Raw genomic sequence first — 25,440 nt, 5'->3', positions numbered from 1 at the left:
TTATCTGGGTCGGGGTGGATACTGTCGGCAGAGAGAACGTGTCCTAAAAAGTTAATGTCTTTGCATCCGAATCGTGATTTTTCTTTAGTAGATGGTTACCCAGCATCTGCAAAGACATCCTAAAGTCTGTTCAGGACCCAGTTATGTTCCTCTCAGGACTTTTCAGCGATTAAAATGCCATCAACATATATCGTAACTCATGCTTTTAAATCATTGGGTAATATACTGTTCAATCCTCTGATGAACGCAGCAGAAGGTACGTTTAGCCCGAACAGTAGGCGGCAGAACTGGTAACAATTCCCATAGCACAAGAACGCAGTACACTGCCAGCAGGTATGATCGAAGGCTGTCTGCCAAAAAATCGATCAGAGATCGATTGATGATAATATTTTAACACCATGAAAGCGTTGGAGAACCTCGTCCAGGCTTTCTGGTCTGTCCATTTCCGGCATTATTATGGTATAAATAAATACAGGAGTTTAACACTCAACGGACAGAATTATCCCGCTTTGGCACCACCAGTAAGGGCGAATTGTATGAACTTCATGTCATCTCAATAATACCTTGCTCTAAAATCTTTTTTAATTCCTTTTCTATACTAGCCTTGTACGCAAGTGGGATAGGGTACGGCTTCACGAAAAACGGTTCATGCTCACATATCCTGAACCTGTAACTGAAGCCCTCTATCGTGCCTGGTGCTTCTATAAGCATGCTTGCGTGGTTTATGATTATCTGACACAATGCTTCCCAGTCCCCATCCACATTTCCGGAACAGGAAATCCTCTCATTCAGAATACTGGCAAAAACCCCATTCTGATACTGTTCAATAGACATTGAAACCAACCCATCCACCAGGTTAACATTGAACTCAAGTTCAGGTTGCGATTCGGTACAAGTGGGAAATCTCAGGCAACTCACTTCACTTTCATTGTGGAGCATGTGCTCATCGAAAATTAAACTGACGGAGTTACGTTGAACCTCCACTGTCATAAAACATCCACAAACGTTGATTATTGCATTATGTGCATACATAAAATGACCGCCACCTGCATGGGGGTACAATATAAAAATTAAACTATTAAAATTAAACTAAAATTCGTTACCTTGACATTTGAAGTTAATCTGAGGTCACTGTTTGATCTCCACGCTTTTTCCATAAATTGCTCCCGTTACTCTGGTCGCTTGCACCAGAAGAACAGGCCAATCTCTACCCTTCTCGCACTACCTAAATGTGCCCTCACAATAACTGAACACGAATTCCCTGTGTCCAAAATGCACTTTAACTGCAACTCTCTAATTGAGGTAGTGACAACGGGCATAATAACTGGCATTTCACTGCCTGGAGCCTCTCGTAGTAAATCTTCCAGTATATCATCGTTTTCCATGTACATAATACTCAGATTAGTCCTACCTGCAATTTTGTTCCGTTTCGCGCCATCCAGAAGTCAAAGTTCTTGCCACTCATTTTCGACACAAAGATTGTGTTGGGGGTTTGCAGGCCCAATTTCCACCCCAGGTGGTGGTCACACATCTGCATTTCTATCCTCATTACGTTCTCTCCGTAACTGGTTTCTGACCTCCTGCTGTCGATTTACACTGTTTCCAGGGTTTGTATCATAGTTTGCATGCACCCTCTCATTTCCAAAATGACGGCTCCTGTTGAATCAATTGTTCAAGTTATTCCCACGGTTTGGCCACCCGTTATTACTATTCCCATTTTGTCGATCATGGCCCTCTGATCGATTTTGGTCGCGTCCTCTCGATCTTTCTTGCTCGCGTCTTCTCACGCGCCCCCTACGAGTCTTGTGCTTCCACATCACAGGGTTCGCCCGCATAATTAGATGCATACGCCTCTGAGTCATCTTCTAGGTCATGCGGTATTCCTTTGAAAGCTTCCACATCATCTTTGCACTTTGCAGCAAGGATGATGTGGCGCATATGTGCCAGCAAATTTCATTAGACAAACCTGGATCAGCTCTGCTGGTCCATACGGGACATATAAGTATTGATTTGCCTGCATCATGTGATGGAATACACGAGCCGCACTCATTAAACCTGAGTTCCTCAGGGAGAGTATCACAAATATCATGTTTTACCCTGTCCCGTGTAGCTTTCGACCTGTAGGCCGAAAGAAAAGCTTGTTAAAACTCACGCACTGTGCCACAACTGCGCGCTACGGTTCTCAATCGCGCTGCGGATCCCCCCCCCAGGAAACTACACATGAACTCCCTTTTATGAGTGCTGGGCCATGTTGGAGACTGTTCTATCCAAGAAACGGGGTGGATTCTCCATCACTTGCGTTTTTAAATACGTCAATCTTCCTCAATGAAAGAAAGTGCTTGAAATCGATTTCCTGCCTTTCTCTTTGCGGAAATCGTTTGCATGAATTCCTTGTTCGCCCCCATGTATTTTGGGTGGCATCGTTATCTCTAGAGTCCCATTCGTCCTCATGCCCAGAGTCTCTCTCAGCACTTCCGTGTGCTTTATTTCGTCCGGCCACCCGTCGACCATGTTTTATACGTGTTTCGAGGTTCCCGATACGTTCATTCAAATCACGGTTACCCCTGCTTGCTGTCGATTGATTCACCCAAAGTTATACTGACTAGCTTTTCCTAAACATTTTCACTACTAGAAATTACGCACCATGATGTCAGAAAGGAACAAAGCAACTTCCACACTTTTAATTTCAACCACCATCACCGCCGATTTTTTAAACAAAATAATTATGCCACATTCCGAAAATACATGATTACACACGCTTCAGTTAAGCTGAAGTACTTAAATATTCCATGAGTTTAACATAGGGAAGGTATAATTCGACCTACTTTCTATCTGCAAAAACCTCTATGTGCTACGAACTGTATTCACCAACCGCTAACTGCAGAGTCCTTTCTCCACCGAGCTTCGCCTTAACTACCGGTGCAACGGAAGCCACCAGAGGGGTAGGCTTCCGCCACCAACCTCAGACTAAAAGCGGTAAAGCTCTCTGTCCAGGCCGGCCACTGTGGCCGAGTGGTTCTAGGCGCTTCAGTCCGAAATCGCGTTGCTGCTACGGTCGCAGGTTCGAATGCTGCTTCGGGCATGGATGTATGTGATGTCCTTAGGTCAATCATATTTAAGTAGTTCTAAGTCTAGGGGACTAATGACCTCAGATGTTGAGTCCCACAGTGCTTAGGGTCATTTGATCCTTTTTTTTCTGTCCAGGTACTGGAATCCCAAGTTGGTCTTCCTGTGCTACCCTCCAAACGAAAAGCAAACATCACCTGCTCCTAGCAGACGACAACCAACTCAGCGTCCCCCACAAAAGAAACCCGAAACCACACGTAAAACCATTCATTCAGTCACATTCAAGCACACATAAGGTAGGGTGAAGGGAAAACGTAATAAATTCAGGTCACGATTTCCTATGGAACATTAAAAAAATCAAACATAATATCATTTAATAAGCTTTAGTTTGATTACTCAGTCTTTCTGGGAGAGTTAATAAATTAAAGCGCAAACAGGCGGTGAACAGAATAGGATGCACAGAATCCAGTAAGACAAGCGTCTTATGAAACGACTCCACAGAGACGTTTCAAGCTTTGCAGATGACGCTAAAATATTTAAACAATATGCGATGTAATTAGACTTTTTATTCCGAGGAATATCCGCCATAATTCAACACACACTCTGAAAAGATTATGGCTCGTTCTGACATACACTTGTGAAACCTCCCAATATTCATCCAGCCCCCCAGCCAGAAACACCTCACTCGCTTTTGTGGGAAATGGAGCCCGAAACTGATATTAGTTGCAATATCCGATTTTACACGCCAAAACGACGATATTTCAAAGCCGAAATAAATATCTCAGTAACTTTAAACAGGAGGCTCACCACTTTCCGAGCTTTAGCTGCTTGTTTGAAAGCACTGGCAGAGAGAGAAAAATTTCTGAGTTCTGTAGCTGTTGTGGCGTTCATCACTTATCTGAACTGCTGAATGGGCTTAGTTTATATTTGCTGCTCGAGTCTGTGGTGCTAAGTTTCTTCTTTTTTTTCCTCACTTTTCGTAGCAGACTGGTGTCTAAGAACAGATGGGAAATTCAGAACAATTATGTTTCTAAAAGTTCATGACATATTTCGAATCCCACAACAGATCATGATAAAACACAAACAGAAATCGAAGCACTGTCGCACAGACGAGAGAAATGGGTGGAATTTTCTGTGAATTTTCATGTCCTACTACTGTTGGTCTGGAGACGCTCTAATGCCACAATGGCAGGTGGAGGACAGCATCCCACCTGTCCGAATCAAAGGAGGCTGATCTGTTTGGACTTGTCTCTGAACACTTGAATAAAGGAGACATCATGTGACTCTCAGATGTCACGGAACTTTACATAGATACCTCACCCCTGTCTTATTCAAACTAGTCCGTAGCGGCTCCTACGACACACAAAGGATGTCTTAAGACTCCCTAACGTCAAGGAACTTCCACTGAACGTAGCATTGTGATTGGTTATTACTGAATTTACCTGCCAAATTGCTCCTGCCAGTATGGGAACACTGTCTGCCACTTTCTGCAGATGGACAAATTACCAGAATTTCAGCAGCAAACTGTTTTGTACATATCGACTAATGTACAGCTGTCATATTGCACTGACAGTTAAATCCCTGAAAAAGTTATCTACAGATCATGAAATTCGGAAGTCATGGCCAGAGACACTTCCTCAATTACACTGTCGAGGAAAGGTTGAACTGATCTGCTGTTTAGCGAAGACTGTTTGGCACCAATCTTACTCAAGGCACCCATAGAAGTGCACAAGGTCTCACCAGATGCGCGCAAGTCGAGGAGGCATGCACCCCTTATCGGTGGATGGTAGATATGAGAGTGTTGTGATGATATAACAGACGATTAAGATGAAACGGGTGACTTATGCAAAAAATGGTTCAAATGGCTCTGAGCACTATGCAACTTAACTTCTGAGGTCATCAGTCGCTTAGAACTTAGAACTAATTAAACCTAACTAACCTAAGGACAGCCCACACATCCATGCCCGAGGCAGGATTCGAACCTGCTACCGTAGCGGTCGCTCGGTTCCAGACTGTATGGCTTATGCATGATGGAGCTACAGATGGATGGATTTTGAAGCAATATACGTAAATAAACTGCTCTATTAATTTTAAAGTATTGTTCTAGTCGCTTGGGTCAGTACCAAGAAGATATATGCAAGAGAGGAAAGGTCATAGAACATAAACGCATGCACTCTTAAGGCTATACAGTTCACCACTTAAACACACTACAATGTTAAAGCCAGGTGGTTTCCGAAATATTAGTCGTGAGGAGTGCAACACTCTTAATACTGTAATGCAGGACATACATATCCAACATCTCACATATGTCCACTCTGCAAGTTTTCTTTCCGACTCACTACAGTGAGAAACTTTAAGACGATAAAACTAGTTCCATCTAAACTACAGAATCTTTGTGATACATGCACAATATAGCTTTATGTAAGTGCTAGAAATATGTGGATCGATGTAGGACGCTGTCTGGTATACTTTGGTATATATGTTCGAGAATTAACAATGAATTAACATACTGCATATTTATCTATCAACATTCGCAATCTAGAATATGGTACTCGCAAAGTTGTGGAGCGGTGGTTTAGCGATGATACAGAAATTGGGGAGCTTGCTACTGTGTCATTGATCAGTGCTGAGAGTACAGAAAAAGTGGTCAAATTGTTAAAACTGATCATGCTATCAACTGTGGTGCTTATTACAGTATATTGTCGCAAAATCGATGGTGTCTTTTCCATCTCATCCATCGACTGGTATGCTGTTGATTACCACACAATGAGTGACTGACACCACTTGTTTGAGATGGAGAGAGAGTCTTGGTGGGAGTAACAAAACAGTGATTGTACATGACTGTAATGTTACGAATCAATCAAAATGGAACACCGAGGCACCTGTGAAAGATGGACTCTTTGGAAACTCTCCACAATGCCGTGAACTCTTTCAGTTTCCGTATGCCACAAAGCTGCAAACTTTTCTAGTTTCCATATGTTGTGATGTCTTCCACATTTTTGTCAATAAGAAACTCCACCTCTGTCTTTTATTTCAATCGTTCTGTGCATTGTAGGAGGTGCAGCATACTTTACGCTGCACGATTTCCAGTTTTCTGTGAGAGCACCTGGCACAGACCTCAAAGTCATGTTGGATAAACAGAATGTATGGTGGTGTACAAAGCTATAGGCATACACTGCTTGGACGTGTTACAGCAGAAAAAACAATGTATCAGGTAACAACACAGAGACCCTCTCTCGCGACTGACAGTCTGTGGGATATGGTCCTCCTGCAGTAAAGGTGAGGAAACTTCACACTGATCTGTGCAAGCGACTTCGATTTGTGGTCACCTGCTCCAGCAGACTAATAAATGTATATTTAACGGTATCACCACATATGGTCAGTGTCAACACATAGATGATATTTGTTTCCCAATATTTTAGAATTGGGAGATGCAATAAAATCTTATCAAGTTCTCTTGGATGACGTTAATGGAGTTTTTATAGTTTGTAATTCTTCTCTCTTGGTTTGTTTTCCAATATATCAGAAGAGGGAGACGCAATAAAATCTTATCAAGTCCTCTACTGGATGAAGTTAATGGAGTTTTTATAGTTCTTAGTTCTTCTCTGTTGGTAGGTACAAAATAACGATGACAGACAGAATGTTTGGGTGATAGATGTGAACGCATCCTGAGGGATGCAGATCTCCTTCAAACAAGCAGTACATGTATGTAGTTTGGAGGCACACCTTAATGCAGTAGCAAAATCCTCGTGCTTCTTCCAGTTCCCGTATGATGTGGAGTCTTCCTAATTTTCTGGTATGAAACATCACTGTAACTGCTCGTCTGTCTTTTCTGCTACATCATGCTGCAGGAGAAAGCGTCGTTTGACGCTGGCCTTACACATTGTACATAGTTGGCGGGGCTGTGACAACATGTTCCCAGTCCGCAGCTCGTGGTCGTGCGGTAGCGTTCTCGCTCCCCACACCCGGGTTCCCGAGTTCGATTCCCGGCGGGGTCAGGGATTTTCTCTGCCTCGTGATGACTGGGTGTTGTGTGCTGTCCTTAGGTTAGTTAGGTTTAAGTAGTTCTAAGTTCTAGGGGACTGATGACCATAGATGTTAAGTCCCATAGTGCTCAGAGCCATTTGAACAATTTTTGAACATGTTCCCATTTCCACCGAGCAGGCAAAACACGGCCCTGTCATGTTGACTCAGCTGACCATGTTACTTACAAGTGTTGCAGAAGGTGTTAGATATAGTGCTCTCTGACTTGTGTGCAGCTCCACCATTAAATTGGGGCGATCACATGGACAAAGCTGCAGGGAGGGTGGGGCAGAGGCTGAGGAACAGTCACAAGATGCAGAGGGATTGTCTAAAACCATGTTGGAGGTTTTGTTGTATGGGGTCTTTAGCAGATAGATTCGAAGAAGGTGACTCACATCGAGATACAAGAGTGCCACGAATGTGATTCATTAAAAGACATCTAGATAGGATCCAACGCAAGTATGTGGCTGAATGCAGAGACTTGATTCCAAATCACAGATAGCATATCAATTGAAAGAGAAACACTATAGATCTGAAAGCCAGCGTATTGCTCATAGGATTTTGTTCATTTCTTATGACAACAATTTAGCGTTCCTTTTTTTTTAAGTGATTCATCACATAGTACACCAGCTACTGTATGTGATCACTCTCAATCAACCATCATCCTCTCTCTTGCCTGTAGCCCAGTGGATATATTTCAGAACCTCTGACATGGCATCGAGACAGAATGCATCATAAATACTGTTTGTTAGCGTGGGAAATATCTAGCGGTGGCATGAGGGAATTGCAAATTTCGATTTAATATCACGTTCCTTAGCCGAATCACTTTCTAAATTCGGTGAGAATAGTGATTTCATTACTAGCTTACTCTGCCAACGACGTGCACCTGCGTTTTTGGTCTGTTAATACACACCTCAGCGATCACCGTCTGCATTCAATGTCACGGTATTTGTGCTGAAAACCGCTTCATTTGGAAGCAATACCATACCTCGATTTATAAAGCTTGTAAAGTTTTTAACATGGACATCTATAGCGACACTTGTGTTGTCCTGTGGAACCAAGACAGCTTTTTATGCAGGATGGCAATAACATTGTTGTTGCTATGGTGTTTTTAATAGCTGGTCGCTTACAGAACGATTACGTCTCTCTTCATGAGACACAGTGGTGCCATTCGCAATAAAAACAAATGAGGCATGACAATCCATTACGGATTTTCGCTCAGTACTGTTTGGTGTCATCCACATTCACTTATTGGTGAAGTATTATACTTAGTAGGGAATGTGTGACAGATTCGCTGTGATCAGCGGGCTTATAAAGTATGTGCTGGGGTGTAACGTTATTGTAGTCATTGTTCCACCATGTGCAAAGAAAACGACTATGTACTGTCGTAAGGGAGATATGGGTTTGACATGGAGGATTGCAAGCAGTGCATCAATAGTTGTAAAGGGGAGAAAGATTTTTACACGGAACATTATGTCCAGTCATAAGGATATACACTGAAGCGCCAAAGAAGCTAGTATAGGCATGTATATTCAAATACAGAGATATGTGAACAGGCAGACTACGGCGCTGCGGTCGGCAACGCCCATATAAGACAACAAATGTCTGTTGCACTTGTTAGGTCGGTTACTGCAACTGCAATGGCAGGTTATAAAGATTTAAATGAGTCTGAACGTGGAGTTACAGTCTGCGCACGAGGGATGGGACACAGCATCTCCAAGATAGCAATGAAGTGGGGATTTTCCCGTATGAACACTTCACACGTGTAGTGTGAATATCGGGAATCCGATAAAACATCAAATCTCCAACATCAATGACCACTAAACTTCCTAGACATGAACATAATTGAGCCTATCTGGGATGCCTTGCAACGCGATGTTCAGAAGAGATCTCCACTCCCTCGCACTCTTACGGATTTATGGACAGCCCTGCAGGATTCATGGTGTCAGTTCTCTCCAGCTCTACATCATCCATTAGTTGAGTCATGCCCTATCGTGCTGCAGCACTTCTGCGTGCTTGCACGGGCCCTACACGATATTAGGCAGGTGCTCTAGTTCCTTTGGCTCTTCAGTGTAGATAATGACATTTCCAGAGCCTCAGCCGTCAGGAGGAGGTCTATCCAATACTTCGCTTATTGTCGAATGTTGTCATATTGGTGCTGCAGTCGTGATATTTAATAGTAAATACAGGGATAAATACGTGTCTGGTATCCTAGGACGATTCTGCCTGTTGTGCAGGTGCACGGCAGGGGTGTTCGTTGACTGGAGCAAATTGTCATTTCCGGCTTATAGTGGGAACTGTTGCTGAGCCACCTGAACTGGAGATGTGGGGGTACAAGAATGGAGCTGCCCTAACTGTGTCGCCTTCTACGCAAGTGAATAGTGAACTATTACTCCATATGTGCTCCTCAGCTTTTGTGATAGCATGTGCTGCGAGTGTTCTCCAGGGAAATTTATGAAAGATTCAATATGGCTAGTATTTGCGCTGGACAATTGTTCCCTCCCATGTAAATTGACTATTTGGCTACTTGTACTACGATTCCACTCAGTTCCCGTCTTTATTTGGTTGAGAGAACATCAACTGTGGTGTGTGTTGTGTGCATCTAGATGGTGAAAAACAGATGAAAAAGACTTTTGCTGGTTCTCTAGACATTCGATTGTAAGTATTAGAATCATAGTTGACTTTGTACAGTACAAGGATGATTTGGAATCTGGTATATCATTGGCATAGGTATTCGTTGAAAAATACGAGTGAAAGTACTAGTTTTCTCTATTTACGAGATTTCACGTAACGATCTTCACAGACGAGATAAGTTTCTAGTTACTCTTTGGGTTGCAGCACCTCGCACATAATGACCTCGCTAGAGATTTGAGTATCTAGAGATATAATTTCCACTCTTTATCTTCGGAATTATAGCGTGCAAGCGATTAGTGGCGCACTGCTATGTGGTCGATATCAAGAACGATCGCGTAAATGGTATGATAGTCTGGCAAACCATGTGAAAATACTTACCTTCTTGTAATTTCAGAGTCTGGAGATGATCGCAATTAGTTGCAGAAACCACTGCAGCAAGCTGGTCAGATTGGAAAAGGTATCATCAAGGCATGCCTGTGTGCCGGGGGGAACTAGCCCAGCATCTTTACACCAGTTCGCAGAGTGACCGCTATTCGCAGAAGGCGCTCTGATTGCGCATCAAGCCAGCATATGCCTGGGGCAGTTGAGTCATGACCGTTGGCTGAAGTGGATGACCGACCGACCTCGCGGGAAACATCTAGTGCTGCGACTATACACGGTGCATGTGCTTACGGTTTATGGGATCTGTCTGCCTTCATGATGTGTGTACGAGTGTCTGGTGGTCGTTAGCTATATGCAGGATGCAGAAGTGATGATTTTGTATCCTGCAGAATACGAATGTTGTTTACTACATCGATGTGGTATGGTGGTACAATCCTTTGTGGTGATATAGCCTGATTGGAGATCGGTTTCATGCTGAAAAATTCAAGGAGAGCAGTGCAATTGAGGAAGTGTCTCTGGCAGTAGTTTCTGTATTTCATGAACTGTAGATCACTTCTGCAGGGTTTAAATGTCAGTGCAATATGACAGCTGTATGTTTGTCATTATGTAGAAAATAGCTTTCCGCTGAAATTCTCGTAATTTGTCCTTCTGCAGATAGTGGAAGACAGTGCTCCCACACCGGCAGCAGCAATTTGGCGGGTAAATTCGGTAAAAATCAATCACGATGCTCCATTCACAAGAATTTCCTTGATGTTAAGGAGTCGTAAGACATCCTTTGTGTGGGTCATAGGAGCCGCTACAGACTAGTTCGAACAGGACAGGGGTGAGGTATCTATGGAAAGTTCCATAAAATTTGAGAGTCACGTGATGTCTCCTTTGTTCATATGTTCAGAGACAAGTCCAAATTGACCAGCCTCCTCTGGTTCAGACAGGCGGGATGCTGTCCCCTACCTGCCATTGTGGCTTTACAGCATCTCCAGACCAGCAGCTGTAGGACATCGAAAATTCACCGAAAATTCCATCCACATTTCTCGCCTGTAGAACAGTGCTTCGAATTCGGTTTGTGTTTTTTCACGATGTGTTGTGGGATTCGAGATAAATCATGTACTTTTAAATATGTAATTGTTCTGAATTTCCCATCTGTCCTTAGACACTAGTCTGCTTTGAAAAATGAAGAAAATAACACATCCAGCAGCAGATATGAACTAAGCCTGCTCAGCATTTCAGAAAACTGAACACCACAGCAGCTGTAGGATGCAGAAATTTTTCTCTCTCTGGCAGTGCCTCAAACAAGAGCTAAAATTCGAAAAGTGTTGAGCGTCCTGTTTAGAGTTACGGAAATATTTATTTCGACTTCGAAATATCGTTGTTTTGGAGTGTAAAATCGGATATTGCAGCTGATATCAATTTCGGGATCTATTTCCCACAAAAGTGGGCGAAGTGTCTCCGGCTGAAAGGCTGGATGAATATTGGGAAGTTTCACAAGTGTGTGCCAGAAGCCGCCACATCCTTTTCAGAGGATGTGTTGAATTATGGTGGATATTCCACAGTATAAAACGTGTAATTACATCGCAAAGTGTTTAAACATTATTGTGCCATTTGCAAAGCTCCCTCTCTCTCTCTCTCTTTGTGCAGTGGTACATTTAGTTCCTGTGATATCTTCAGGATATGTATATGACAATATTTCACACATTGCTTAAACATCAGATTTAATAACTCCTGAAACGGTTTGTGTTCAATGACAAGGGGTATCTGTGTGCAACAGCGAAGGCCAAGCATGACAGGTAGTGCTTAGGGTGGCCCCTGCGGTTGCCAGTGGCTGGTGGCCGATATGGAGCGGCCCAGCACATAGCTTCTTGACTCTGGTGCACAGAGCACACGCTAGAACGTTTTTCAGATACGTGTAACGTGATTCCTTTCGCTATTGGAATAAAAAATAAGGTACCACAGTTGTTTTACATCGTCTAAATTTTTTAAACATCAACATCAATTCTGAGGTGTAATGTCTTTTCAGAAATAAATAAACAGTATTTTAAAGACACTGTTTAAACAATACCTTGTGCACATTGTATTAGCCTGTCACCGTGAGGTTCTCTCATACCAGCAGTTCAACACAGACTGAGCGAATTTTCCGCCATTTTTCCCCAGGCCGCCATATTGGATTACGTCGCAGGAGGAGGGTGGGAAAGGGGGGTGGGTCAACAGTCCCCTCTAGTTTTGGTGTTGTGAACTAGGTCAGTTGTCTACAGACGTCGTGGTGAACCCATTGGATGGAGCTACTGTCTAATGCTTGATCAATGGCAACTCAAATTGTGGAAATAAGCAACATGCCACATTGCATACATGATAAATGCCTATGTCCATCCTATCCAACAGCCTAGTACAGAGTCCTTTTCGCACCAATTTACTGATGGCGGAGGGGGCTGAGAGGGGAAGGTGATGGAGGCATGTTAGTGGAGGTAGCCCAACTGAACTACTTTCCCAGCAAAATTTCAATTTCCCATCCTGACATCAATGCGACGTCGCCACATCTATGGCCGCCATCTTGGATACCCCATCTTGAATAAATTTTGCAAATGCAGAGTGGGGCTATGCTGTATTTGCCCCACTACTTACGTTATCGATACCTGAAATGTGCTAGATGTCAGTAGTGAACTGAGTTATGAACTCTACATGATTGTATAGGTGAGGAGAGGAGTTGGCACTGTTATGCTTGAAGGCAAAGGTCGATGGTTTACGGTCTTTGAATATCACGAACACCTGCACTTCAACTTGAGTGTGGGAGTATTTCACTGTGTCGTCTATGGCCAGGAGCTCGAGGTCATAGGCTGTGATATTGTCTCTGAGATGGAAACAATTTTCGTTAGCAGTATGCCCATGGTTGCCATGAATCGTCTGACCACTGCTGTAGCTTCTTGCGAATAGCCATCTGGCTTGCAGTCACTATTCATGCAGGAGGGCCATCGATCGTAGAATGAGCTAGAAGCACTGAATCAGCCATGTTATGTTTCGTCGCCACAAATGCAGCACACACAGCCTCAGTCCACCGCACTGGGGAGTTGCCTTTCGCCTTATTATCCATATAATAATGATTGACCTCTGATTTTGAGCTCATATTCTGGCCACATTGCATGGCGAACTTCGATGTGCTATACCTTACCAGTATCGCGGAAATGTCTACTTTTAATTGAAAAGGGAGGACATTAGCGGTACCATTTATGAGAAAACATGCTTTTTCGACCATTTTTTGGCGAGGGTCAAGTTTGTAGAGTCATAAAAGTCAGAGCGAAATTAGCAGAATAATTTTCGTCTCGTAACATAATTAGCTGCCTTGTAGTTATTTGAAACCATGCATAATTTCTGGAGTTGCGGAATTAACGTATAAGAACTACGGGATGAACTTGGCTTTTGTCAGGGATAAAGACCTGAAATTGTCTGTGTTTCAACAGGCTGTCTTCCTGAAAGATCTCTGTTAAGGTTGCACCTGCCCCCATCTCATTACGCGATTGTTGTACAGCGGGGTTTACAGGCTGATGTGGTTCAAAGTATGTCCCTGAGCTTTGTGGACCCGTAATGTATGCGTCCTCCATTTGCGTGTCTATAGTCGGTGCTTCTCGTGACAGCTGTGGTATTGTTTCCACCGCATGTCGCATTTCTCTTACCTGTGACGAAACTTCGTCTCGCCAATGTGGAAGGTAGTGATGTATCGTGTGCTTTATGTGGTCTATTTCCGAGGAGCGTTTGTTTTGCTGTGCAGCATTCGGCCATCGCTTCGCTCTCAGCGCGTTGTATTGCGCGTTTCCACTCTGAATTTATTTTATCGGTGAGCATTTTGTCTTTCTGTTCAAGCCCCTTGGCGAACTCGGTATTTAATTTTTCACTCTGCTCATCTAGCCTGGTTTTTAACACTACTTCTTCTGTTTCTACGGACAGGCTGTCCACACGTTGTGTTAATTCGCATGAACGTATATTCTATCGTCTTCTGTGGTGGTTGTGTTGCTTCCATGTATTTTGATAGTTTGGAAACAGTTTCTGGTAAATCCTTATATGCCTCCTTTAGGCTGTTAATTTTGGATGCTATTGTTCCTAAATCCCCTGGGGTATAACACGGAACCCATGCTGAGGTTTACAGGTGAAGACTTTAATGGCAGCGATGGCGGGGAAGAAAGACTTCGGAACGGCGAAGGTGGCAGATGAAGCAACCCATCTTTCTGGGGATTACGTGAGAAGGGAACCACTGCCTTGCGGTGGAGGAGAAATTCCAAAGGCTTAGGGAGACAACACCAACAGAAAATCCTGTCTTGTGTTAGGCCTAGTAAGCCAGTAGGAAAGTCTTCATATATTGCTTTCAAAACACAGACGAGCCTCAGAACGAACCACTCAGGATTTGACCCCACTGCTCCTTCAAGTACTGGTGCGAATGATGGGGGACCTGATGATATTCGTCAGTACAAGAAGATGAAACCAAATTGACTAAAAAATAACCTAAATATTGGCACCCTTAATGTATTAACCCTCAATGGAAAAGTGGAAGAAATGACAGATGTACTAACAGAGAGAAAGTGAGATATTTTGGGATTAAGCGAAACGAAGTGGAAGGGATAAGGTGAGAAGAATTTGAGAGGAGGAGGAAAAATTGTACTGGAATGGGAATAATAGGTTTGGAAGAAATGGTGTGGTGGTGATAGTGAATATGAATATACAAAGCTGTATTGAAAGTGTGGGATATATATCAGACAGGATTATAATCTTAAACCTGATATTCCAAAAAGAAACACTAACAGTTATCCAGATTTATGCGCCTCAAGTGGGATGTAGCGAAAAAGAGAAGATGGACGTTGAAAATGAGTTAGGGAACCATATAGAGAGTGATAATATAGTGATGGGAGATTTTAATGCACATGTAGGCAAAGACAGAAAGGGATTTGATTAAGTATTGGCATGTTTTGAATATGGAGGCAGAAATGAAGAGGGGGAAAGACTCCTGGATTTGTGCCAGAGGAATGGAATGAAAATATCAAACATCTGATGTATGAAGAGAGAAAGTCATGTAATCTCCAGATACAGGTGGGATGGAAGAACCAAGAGTTTAATTGACTGTATTCTAGTCGATAGGGAATGGGGAGAGAAAGTAACAAATGTGAAGGTAATACCAAGTCTGAGTGCAGATGGGGACCATAGACTACTGTGGGACACTGGAAAATATTAGTGTGTGAAAAATAGAAAAGAGAGGAAAGTTATGAGGATACGGGATTGGAAACTGAATGAGAGTCAAAGTGCTGAGAAGTACACAGAATTAATCACACAAAAATTTCCAAAACAAATTCTGCAAAGTAGAAAAAGAATGGAGTTTATTCAAAGACACTTTAGTCAAAGCAGCACAAAAAGTATGTGGTAGAACATCTGGAAAGGAAAAAGTAAGACAGACAAGTTGGTGGGATGATACCACAATCCAAGCAGTTAGAAGAAAAAACGGAACATGGAGAAAGTGGTGGAAAACTAAAAATGATGAGGACCATGAAAGACATAGAGAGGAAAAGAAGATGTACAAAGAAATAGTGGAAACAATAAAGAAAAAGGCATGGGAAGAGTTTACAAAAAAACTTGAAGAAGATGTGGTGAGCAATTATAAAATGTTATATAAAATGATGGGAGATAAAAGGAAGGCTTCTGAAGTACCAGTAAAGATGGAAACAGAGGATGGTACTGTGATTGAAGATCCAGGAATATAAAAGATCTCTGGAGAGAACATTTTGAGAAACTGTTAAATGCTGAGGAGCAGGTACATGAGGAAACAACAAGTAATGGAGAAATTGAGAGAAGTTGGGAAGCAGAATTAGGACAAATTACACAGGAAGAAATGCAAATAGCTGTGAAGAAGATGAATGTGGTGAAAGCCCCAGGACCTGGTGAAGTATCAGTGGACATGATAAGAGCAGCAGGTCCCGTGTAAATGCAGTGGCTGTATAGAGTACTGTCAAGTGTGTGGAGAAATAGTACAATACCTGACGAATGGAGAAGAGGAGACATTATTCTCATCTTCAAAAAAGGCAATAATAGACTTTGTAAAAACTACAGAAGAATAACCTTTATAAGTCATACAGCCAAGATTTTACAAGAATTCTACTAAATCGAAGTGAAAAGATAGAAAAGGAGCTGAGAGAAGACCAGCATGGGTCTAGGAAAGGGAGGAGCACTACCAACCTGATATTTTTTATCTATCAGCTGACGGAAAAGTTGGGAGTATAACAAAATGGTTTTTATAGATATAGAAGAGTTATATGACACGGTTAATGGGGAAAGACTGGGAAGAAATGAAGAAGGCAGGTATAGAAGAGGGATACATCAATGTAATAAAGACAATGTACAGAGGACACAATTGTAGAATTAGAACATCACTGGGGAACTCTGAATACTTCGAAATTAAACATGTAAGTATTCTATCTCCTGCACTTTTAAATGTTATGATGGAGTGAATGAAAAGGGCAGTTAAAGTTATAGTAAAAAAGAAAGACAAAAAAAAAGATTTTTGATGGGTGATATGGTAATATGGGACGATAAAGAGGTAGATATACAGTTACAACTTGATGTGTGGAGGGAAATAATGAAAAGATATGGATTAAAAAGAAATAAAAATAATAGTGGAGTAATGGTGTTTGGAAGAGACAAAGGGATCAACGGGAATATGATTTTGAAAGGAGAACCGCTCAAACTGGTAGACAGTTCCACTTATTTATGGAGAGAAATATTTAGTGATGGAAGAATAACCAACGACATTAATAGGAGGTTACAGAAGGGAGGCAATTTCTACCAAACAATAAAACACCTGATTTGGAATAAGGAAGTTTCAAAAAAGCAAAACTCCTTATGTATAAGAGTTTTTACTTCTCTATTGTGACCTATGGAGGAGAAACATGGAGACTAACAGAAAGGGACTTGAGCAGGCTGCAAGCAGGAGAAATGAAAATTCTCAGGGCAGTTGAGAGAAAAACAAGAATGGAAAGAGTAAGGAATGTAGATATTAGAAAGGACCTTAAACAAGAAAGTATGAAAGAAGAAATCGAAAAAAAAGTGATTAAGATGGTATGGGCATGTTAAGAGGATGCATGGGCAGAGACTTCCCAAAAATTGTGGAAGAACTAAAGATAGATGGAGAAAGACCTAGAGGACGCCAAAGAACAGGGTGGAAAACGGGAGTGAGAATATCTGTGGAAAGGAGAGGTGTGACCTGGCAGCACGTGGAGGAAGAATAGTGGTGGGAGGTCCGAGCCAAATGGAGAGGACTCATCAGCGCCCACACTCGGCAGTAGCTGGAACAGTATCCGGATACAACATTGTTCCTAAACCAGTGTTTAATTTTTTTTTTTACTAATTCCTCATTTACCTGAGTGATTTGAGATGTCAGCGTTACATCTCTCTCAGCAAGATTAGTGTTTATGCGTGAAACAAGCGCTTCATCGCATATGTTAATCATCTCAGCAGTTTTATTGAATAACAGAGAAAAGGGATCTACGATGGGAGGAGGTACTTGCTCGGCACTTTCGATTGCTTGCTCCTGCGTATTAGCTTCTGCCTCCACATTCTGATCATTGTATTCTGTCACCATCACTATTGTTACAGCTATCGATTTTATTTTCAGAAACACTAACATTTGCGAAATCCATGTTTTCAGGTTTTCCTATATTTGTCATAACACAAATTGAAAATACATATCGAAATAATATCTCTTGACATCACACCGAATAGTTAGCGCAAATTAACCAAAAACTAATTGCTGTATTATTAAAATGACAAGATGGTTGCTTCAAACTAAAACAGTCCACTATCATTCGTTTTCATCTTGCTTGCGAGCAGCGGAAAAACAGCCATGTTAGTATAGCGCTTAGCAACAAAGACAAATACAATTACAAATTATGCAAATTGCAGAAAATCCAAAATTTACCATGAATTAAATGAGCTACACGTCGCAGACAGCGAAAGGAGAGGCAACTGGTAACATGTTGATAACCATACCTTTTTTTTCCGTGTTGCTGCTTGGAGTCAGCTGTAATTCCCTTACATCAGTTAATTTCGTTTATGTTTCGTGTTGCGGTCATCAGTTTTTTCTTGTCTCCAACAATACAGTCGATTCATGAAAAACAGAAAAAACAAGCATCAATTAACGTCGTACAAGTTTTTGTTTGAGCAACACGCTGGCTTCGCCAATTTAATATTTATGGTATTTTTTAAAAAATAGTGTAGTATTATATTTATCACTTTTGCTGGTGGCAAAGCTTCTGAAATGGTAAAATTGTGCACAGAAAATTTTTACTTATGGATAACTAAATTATATATTTCGCCTACCAGCACCAGATTGCCATCACACCGACGAGGACATTGACCGACGGCATTGTTTAGAGGCCAGTGACCGATCACAAAATTAAACAGTTTGCGTAATTACATTGCCCGGATACTGATAGAAACGACCGGCAAAAGGGATCTCAGGGACGTTGAAATAAAAGTTTGATAAAGTGATAGCCGTTGGAACCCTAGTAGCGTACGGCTGTGGCCACCAAACAATTCGTCGGCAACTCTCCTTCGCTGCAACCTGAAAAAGTTCTAAAATGCAGCGTAATAGTTTGATATGTGGAATTAATGAAAAAGGAAAGCAGATTGTAAATTTAAACACGGCTATTGTAATTAAATTAGCATAACTACTTAATCAGAGTTATAGATACGGGAGCGACCCTTACATTTTGTGAAACAGCCGTCGAAAACAAACGAGAGAGCTCACAGCTCCTGCTTTTATATAATCCAAAAACAAATTACGGCAAGTTTAAGGCTTTGCACTTTCGATGCACATTCTATTAATTATTAAAAAAAGCAACATTTCAGAGGGTGAAACCATGAACCATGTCAGATGTAATGATCATGGCCAAGATCCACAGAAGCCTTACAACTAAATTCCACGTCATAGCCATGGCCTGGGACAGTGTGCCCAAGGATCAGCAACCCACTCTGAATCTTCAAGAGTGGCTCATCCTTAGAGAAAAACGATTAAACGATGTGGAGGACATGTCGAATTTTCCAACAGCGACTTCATTTCAAGGTTGGAAGAAAGAGCATATGGGCGAGAAGAAGAAGAACCCAAATCTGGCGATTCCAAGAGGAAAATTTACTTGCTGGACCTGTGGGAACGAAGGTGATCTGTAGAGAAACTGTCATACTAAAAAGAAGAAAAATAGCCAGCAAAACTGAGTTAATGTAAGTGCGTTCGTTGTTACCAACGGTTGGTCACACTTAAAAGTTCCCCATGAAAAAGTGATTGAGCCTATGCTGGCGTAAGCGACGTCTGGGTTACCGAAAGAGGGGCATCGCGGCGCATTACTTTTCGGCGGAAATGGTTCAATGAAATTCTCGAATGTCAACACACTGAAATTTCAGTTAGAGATAACGCTAAATGCGAAGCGAAGCGAATCGGATCAATAAAAGTAAATAAATTCGTAAACGGGCGTTGGAAAGATGGATCAATTTATGATGTGAAGCACATCTAAAAAATAAGGAAGAATTTGTTTTCTGTCGGTATTTTTACGATGAAGGGTTTTGAGGGGAGCTTTATAGATAAATTTGTATACACACCTCATGTTGGACGTGCCATTGTCCTAGGAAAAAACCAGGAACGAGATCTGCAGAATATTTTTGTTTCAGGCACCCAATGTGACATTAATTTGACAACCACAAATAACCTCAAAACCCGACACAAAAGATTTTGTTACATAAATGTCAAATTAATTGCAAGTTGTTCCTTCATAAGCAGTTTAAAACATTGTTTTTTAAAGCGGTATTTGACTTCAGCTTTGTACACTACCATCACTGTTTTCTACCATGGCTTCAAAGTCTGTATCGGGTGCTAAACTGACATCAACATGTTTCGATTCACTGGCTCTCACAGAAAGCTGAACCCCACGTGGTGTAAACTATGCAACTCCCACAACACACAGGTTGGTAGAAATAAAACACAGAAGCAAAGTTTCTCATTGACAAAAACGAGGATGACATCGCAACATATGGAAACTGGAAGAGTTTGTGGCTTTGTAGAGCGCTTCCAACAGCTATCCAAAGGTGATGACCTATACACTTCATCTCATCTTCTACAGTGATGGGGTAGTAGATGTCTCAGTGTTTTGTTTAAAAGATCATTGTTTCCTCATTTTGCAGTCATGCACACATGGAGGTAAGAATAAAGGGGGCCGCCGCGACGTCACAGCTGTGAAGCTATGTGAAGCCGAGGGTAGCCATCTCAATCCGACCAAAACATTGCTGCTGTAAGCTTGTGTGCATAGGCTTGTCGCTCGCTTTTGGAAGGATTTTGCGCTGTTATGGTGACTTGTGTGGTGTTCGGATGTACGAATCGTTCTGATTGTGCTGCGAAATCGAAGGGAATAACATTTCATGTGTAAGTTGTCTCGTTAAGTGTGATTTTACAACTTCATTGTGAATGAACGTGTGCTACATCGGTACTTGTACTATAGCGTGTTTTTCTCCTGTATGATTTTAGATTTCCTAAAAATGAAAGTCGGAAAGCTCTGTGGGAGAATGTCGTGAGGAGGAAGAATTGGCGTGCGTCTAAATGGAGCACTATATGTTCTCAGCATTTCCGAGAAGAGGACATAGACCGAACTTCCCTTTCAACAGTAAGGCTCCGAGAAAATGCTGTACTGTCAGTTTTCCCTACACACCCAAAACATTTGCAAAAGGTATGTTAATTCATAGAATTAAATTCTTAGTTTTCAAGTTTACGTTTCAGTATAATACATACATATCGTCGATAATTGAAGTGTTGAGTAACTCACTTTGTCTTCATCATGTACCAAATTAAAAGCTAACACTACATTAACTGGCGTAAAGTATAGGCCTAAACAGGACACTGTGTAGATTTGCCATTCTATGTACCGTATTTCAGTAAATATTGGTGGTAATGAACAGTGTTTCCCAGTAGTGTAACGTAACTGAAATGTCCCAGTATGTATTACAAACAAGATGTATTTATGGGGCTTTGGAGGGAGGGTATAGCTAACTTAGTTTTCAGTTTCTATTATTTAGTTTGTGATACACGTTTATTACTGAATTAACAAAATTGTATCGTTTACATTGAAGGCTAGCTTTTCGTAATATTACATTAAAAACTATTTTTAATCAGAAGAATCGCGGAATTTCACCTTACGAGATTTTATTTTAAACAAAAACTTTGACACAACCCATCTGATGACGTTATATGCGTATATGGTGCAATTAGCGACTGTAATACACGCAGTGCTATAGCACACTCGCAATGTTTTGGTCAGAGTGTCATGGCAGCGAGCCACGCCCCCATGGCTTCAAAACGTAGTACGGCTGGGATACGTAGCGCCCTTATTCTTACCTCCATGCATGCACATGATTGCTGTTCTGGTGTTGACATCACTGGAAGGTGCTGTTCAGAACTGACGCGAGGTAGTAGAAATAAAAAGAGATACTGTTATCTTACTTGTGAAAAAAAGTATGGAAGGCATCGCAGCATATGGAAAAAGGCCAAGTCTGGCGCACTGAGGAACACTTCCAAACAACTGTCTGAAGGTGATGCTCTCCACATTTAATCCTATGCTTCACAGTGACAAGTAGCAGATATCCAGTGATCCACCAAGGCTCTCTCCATCTCAACAAAGTGGTGTCAGACAATCATTATGTGCCAATCAACATTGTACCTGTGGATGGACGGGATGGGAAAGACATTATTGATCTGGGACAATGTACCGTAATACAGACGACAGTTGATAGCACGATTAATTTTAGGAGTTTTACCAGTTGTTCCATAGTTTCAACGGCAGCCAGTGACACAGCAGTATGCTTCCACATTGCTGTATCATCGCTGAATCACGCCTCCACTACTTTGCAGACGCCATATACTAGATCGTAAATGCAGATGGAACGTGGAACGTGTCCATTTGGTCACATACCACAAAGTATACGAGTTCCATAATTTCAACGCCAGCCATGACACAGCTGAATGCTTCCCAATTTCTGTATCATCGCTAAACGACCCCTTCAATACGTTGCAAGCACTATGTAACAGATTGCAAATGCAGGACGTCAATTTGGTCATATACGCCAATGAATACCAGATAGCGTCCCATACCGATGCAATTAGGTTATCTACATATTTCCAGCATATTCATCATAGAGCAGAATTTACGATTACGACTGACCTACTTTCCCTGTGTGGATGAACATACGGAGTATACTAGCATTCGTAGGATAAAGTCGGACATTGACAGATCCCTCCCACATTGTCCTTGACCAATACTTCCTGCAACACGGTCTCCAAATTAATATGCAACTGACCAGAAGTATGAGGGCCCTACACCCAATGCATTCTGCGTGTTGTGAAGGGACAGGGCGAGCCGCGTCTGTAACTGCTGTTCAACGAAGACTGTCCTGCACCAATCTTACCCATGGCACCCATCCAAATGCACAAGATCTCTCCAGGTGTGTGCTTGTCAAGGTGGGTAGCACCCCGTATCGGTGTATGGTACACATGAGAGTGTGTAATGATATAACAGACAGTTAAGAAGAAACATGTGGTTTATACATGATGGAGCTCCAGACAGATGGAGTTAGAAACACTTCATGTAAATCAACTGTCCTATCAATTCTGAACCATTGTTCCACTGTCTGGAGTCAACACCAGGAAGTTACTGGCATGAGAGAAATGACTGTAGAGCATAAACACACTCTTATATAGCTACATGGTTCTGCACCCAAAAATGCTATATTGTTAAAGCCTTTATGGTTTCTGAAGTATTAGTCTTTTCACTGTAATGCAATATATATTTATCCAACCATTCTTCAAGTTTCCTACCACAATCAGTGCAGTGACAAACTTTAACCTGGGGAGGATGTGGTGCAAAAAGCGTACATCAAAGATGTGGAGGGTCATATTGACCATGTTTTTCATTTATATTTGTTAAGTATTTATTGACACTTTTTTAACAAAAGATGCGAATTAAATTTATGAATTACGTATTAATTAAAGGATTTTCATAGAAATGAACACCATTAAGTGCACAAATACTTTATTACCTAATTTTTATATAATGTCTACAAAATAATGATTTTAACAGCTCTTAATGTTACATATTTTTTAAAATCTACAAAACTATACATTCTCATCAGTAATTCGGACTTTTTCCTAAGTATTTACGAGATAAATCTTCTTTGAACACAACATTAACAATAAAATGTTGACATAAGATGTTAATCATCTCTTGCCATAGCACTTTGTTGGATGAATGAAACAATGTGTTCTTGACAAATGCACTTATGACAACTTTCACAAACATGAGGTGTCTTTCGATGTCTAGCATAGGGACACTCTTGATATCTTTTTCGTTCACCTTGAAATTACGACACTTATTGTTTTTATTATTATTTGATAACTGAACAATAGCCGCACTTATGCTGGCCATATTCAGTATTGCATAGAATATAGTCTGAAGCCTTTTTTTTTACTTTTGGATTATGTCATAAGGTCACTGACAGCTCATCTGCAATATCAAATCCCCCTTTCGTAGAAATATAAAACGTGAAGACTAGACATGAGCAAAACAACTCTGTTTTCCTCTGGTATATGAGAAGCAAGTGTAAAATCCTTTTGGAAACCGAACTCAGATGAGTAGATTTCTCTACCATGAGTTTTGCAGAACTCAGGAGGAATTTGCCTCTTGTGTTATTTCAGCAAATTTGACACTAGTTCATAGCTCATAAACCAAGTATCAGAAGTCATATTATGGCTTGTTTTTGAAATGGGTTGCAACAGTCGATTTACCTCGTCAAATGGTTTATTACTGAGTGAAAACGGTCCCTCTGGCTGTTTCCCAACGTATATTTAGAGGCTGAAGATATAGAAATTCTTTGCGTCGACCAAGGCAAATATTTTTATGCCATATTTGTCTGGTTTTGATGGAATGTATTGTCTAAATTTGCATCTGCCTCTGAATGCAAACAGCATTTCATCTATGGTTATCTATTCTCCTTGTACATAGCCTTTCTTGCAGTTTTCAACGAATATTTCAAATATCTAACATATTGGCGCTAAGTTGTCCAGCTGTTTTCTTTCTTCACATTTGGATTTATCGCCGAAACGAAGACAGCTTTGAATAAAATGAAAACGTTGCCGTCTCATTGTCAGCCGAAATATTTCAACGCCTGTTTCGTCTGGTGCCCAAAGGTCAATGGTGTTCTGCCTCGCAGATCGGTAAAATCCAGCAATGTACAAAAAACCATTATAAGCCTTCATCTCGTTCAAGGTCATTTCCTTCATAAAATAGTGATTTGCAACTACTTTACAAGCTGCTTTCCATTCTGAAAGTTTGTGTATTTTAAGATACTACTAAGCATATTTTCATTGCAAAACAGACTCCAGCTTGTTAGCTCTGTCTTTGCTAATCTTGACTCTAAACTCACACCTGATAATATTTTCAGAACGGGTCCGAACTTGTTGTTGAGGTGGATTTTTGCACCACTTGGAACTATCTTTACCAAAATAAAATGAACTGCGTACCTGATTTTCTGATCGCTCGATTAATTCTGGTAACGCAGCACTGTGGGCAGTATTTTATTGCTCATTTAGTGGTATATTATCTTCTTTGTCACTGATTTCACTCGCAACTTGCTCAGTACCACTACGCTCACTTACACAATCTTCATTTCTACTGCCATCTGTAGTAAAGTCATTTTCATTGTCTGATAATTCCGCCAGCCAACGACATATGCACTCAGGCTCCTTTTCTTTGTGGTTCATTTTGACTACAAACACCAAAAACTACAAACATTCATGAAATTAGATAAACTGAAAAATGCCACAGAAACCTTGTGGTTGTGTTTAAAAATGTGTGAAATCTTGTGGGACTTAACTGTGCAGTTGTGGAAGGGTCCTAAATATCGTCTTACCGTTTGCATTCGTTTATCCCTTTCACGGACATCAGCTGACTGAGTGCCTGCACGCGTTAGGGAGGGGAGTTCAATAATTACAGCTAGTGTTAACTTCGACAATGTGCAACTGCACAACAAAGAAATGCCAAGAAAACAAAATCAGCAGGGTCAAACTGACCCTACCACATCCTCGCCGGATTAAAGCGATAAAACTACTTCCTTCTGCACTATCCTGGTTTCATAGGAAGCCAACGTCAGTGTACATATACCGATCGAGCTGCTTATAAACTAGCTAGAATGAAATCAGGAGACTGCTGTTCTGTCTTTTAGGAAATTGATGGAGTTATACATCTTTTTAAGTCAGACATGTATGTACCCACAACCTCA

The 25,440-nt window shown here is 41.3% G+C and overlaps 1 protein-coding gene across 1 annotated transcript in view; it reads left to right on the top strand.

Moving 5' to 3' along the window:
* Positions 1-13,840: 13,840 nt before the first annotated feature.
* The window catches only part of LOC124803323, a 43,597-nt gene continuing 31,997 nt past the window's right edge, over positions 13,841-25,440 (top strand). Inside the window, exon 1 of the mRNA XM_047264507.1 lies at positions 13,841-13,927. The gene's annotated coding sequence lies outside the window, so the exon portion shown is untranslated. The remainder of the gene's footprint in view (positions 13,928-25,440) is intronic.

The sequence above is a fragment of the Schistocerca piceifrons genome, chromosome 6 (assembly GCF_021461385.2).
Source record: "Schistocerca piceifrons isolate TAMUIC-IGC-003096 chromosome 6, iqSchPice1.1, whole genome shotgun sequence".
Taxonomy (NCBI): domain Eukaryota; kingdom Metazoa; phylum Arthropoda; class Insecta; order Orthoptera; family Acrididae; genus Schistocerca; species Schistocerca piceifrons.
Note: the sequence above shows the minus strand (reverse complement) of the source record. Positions and strands in the feature narration are given on the sequence as shown.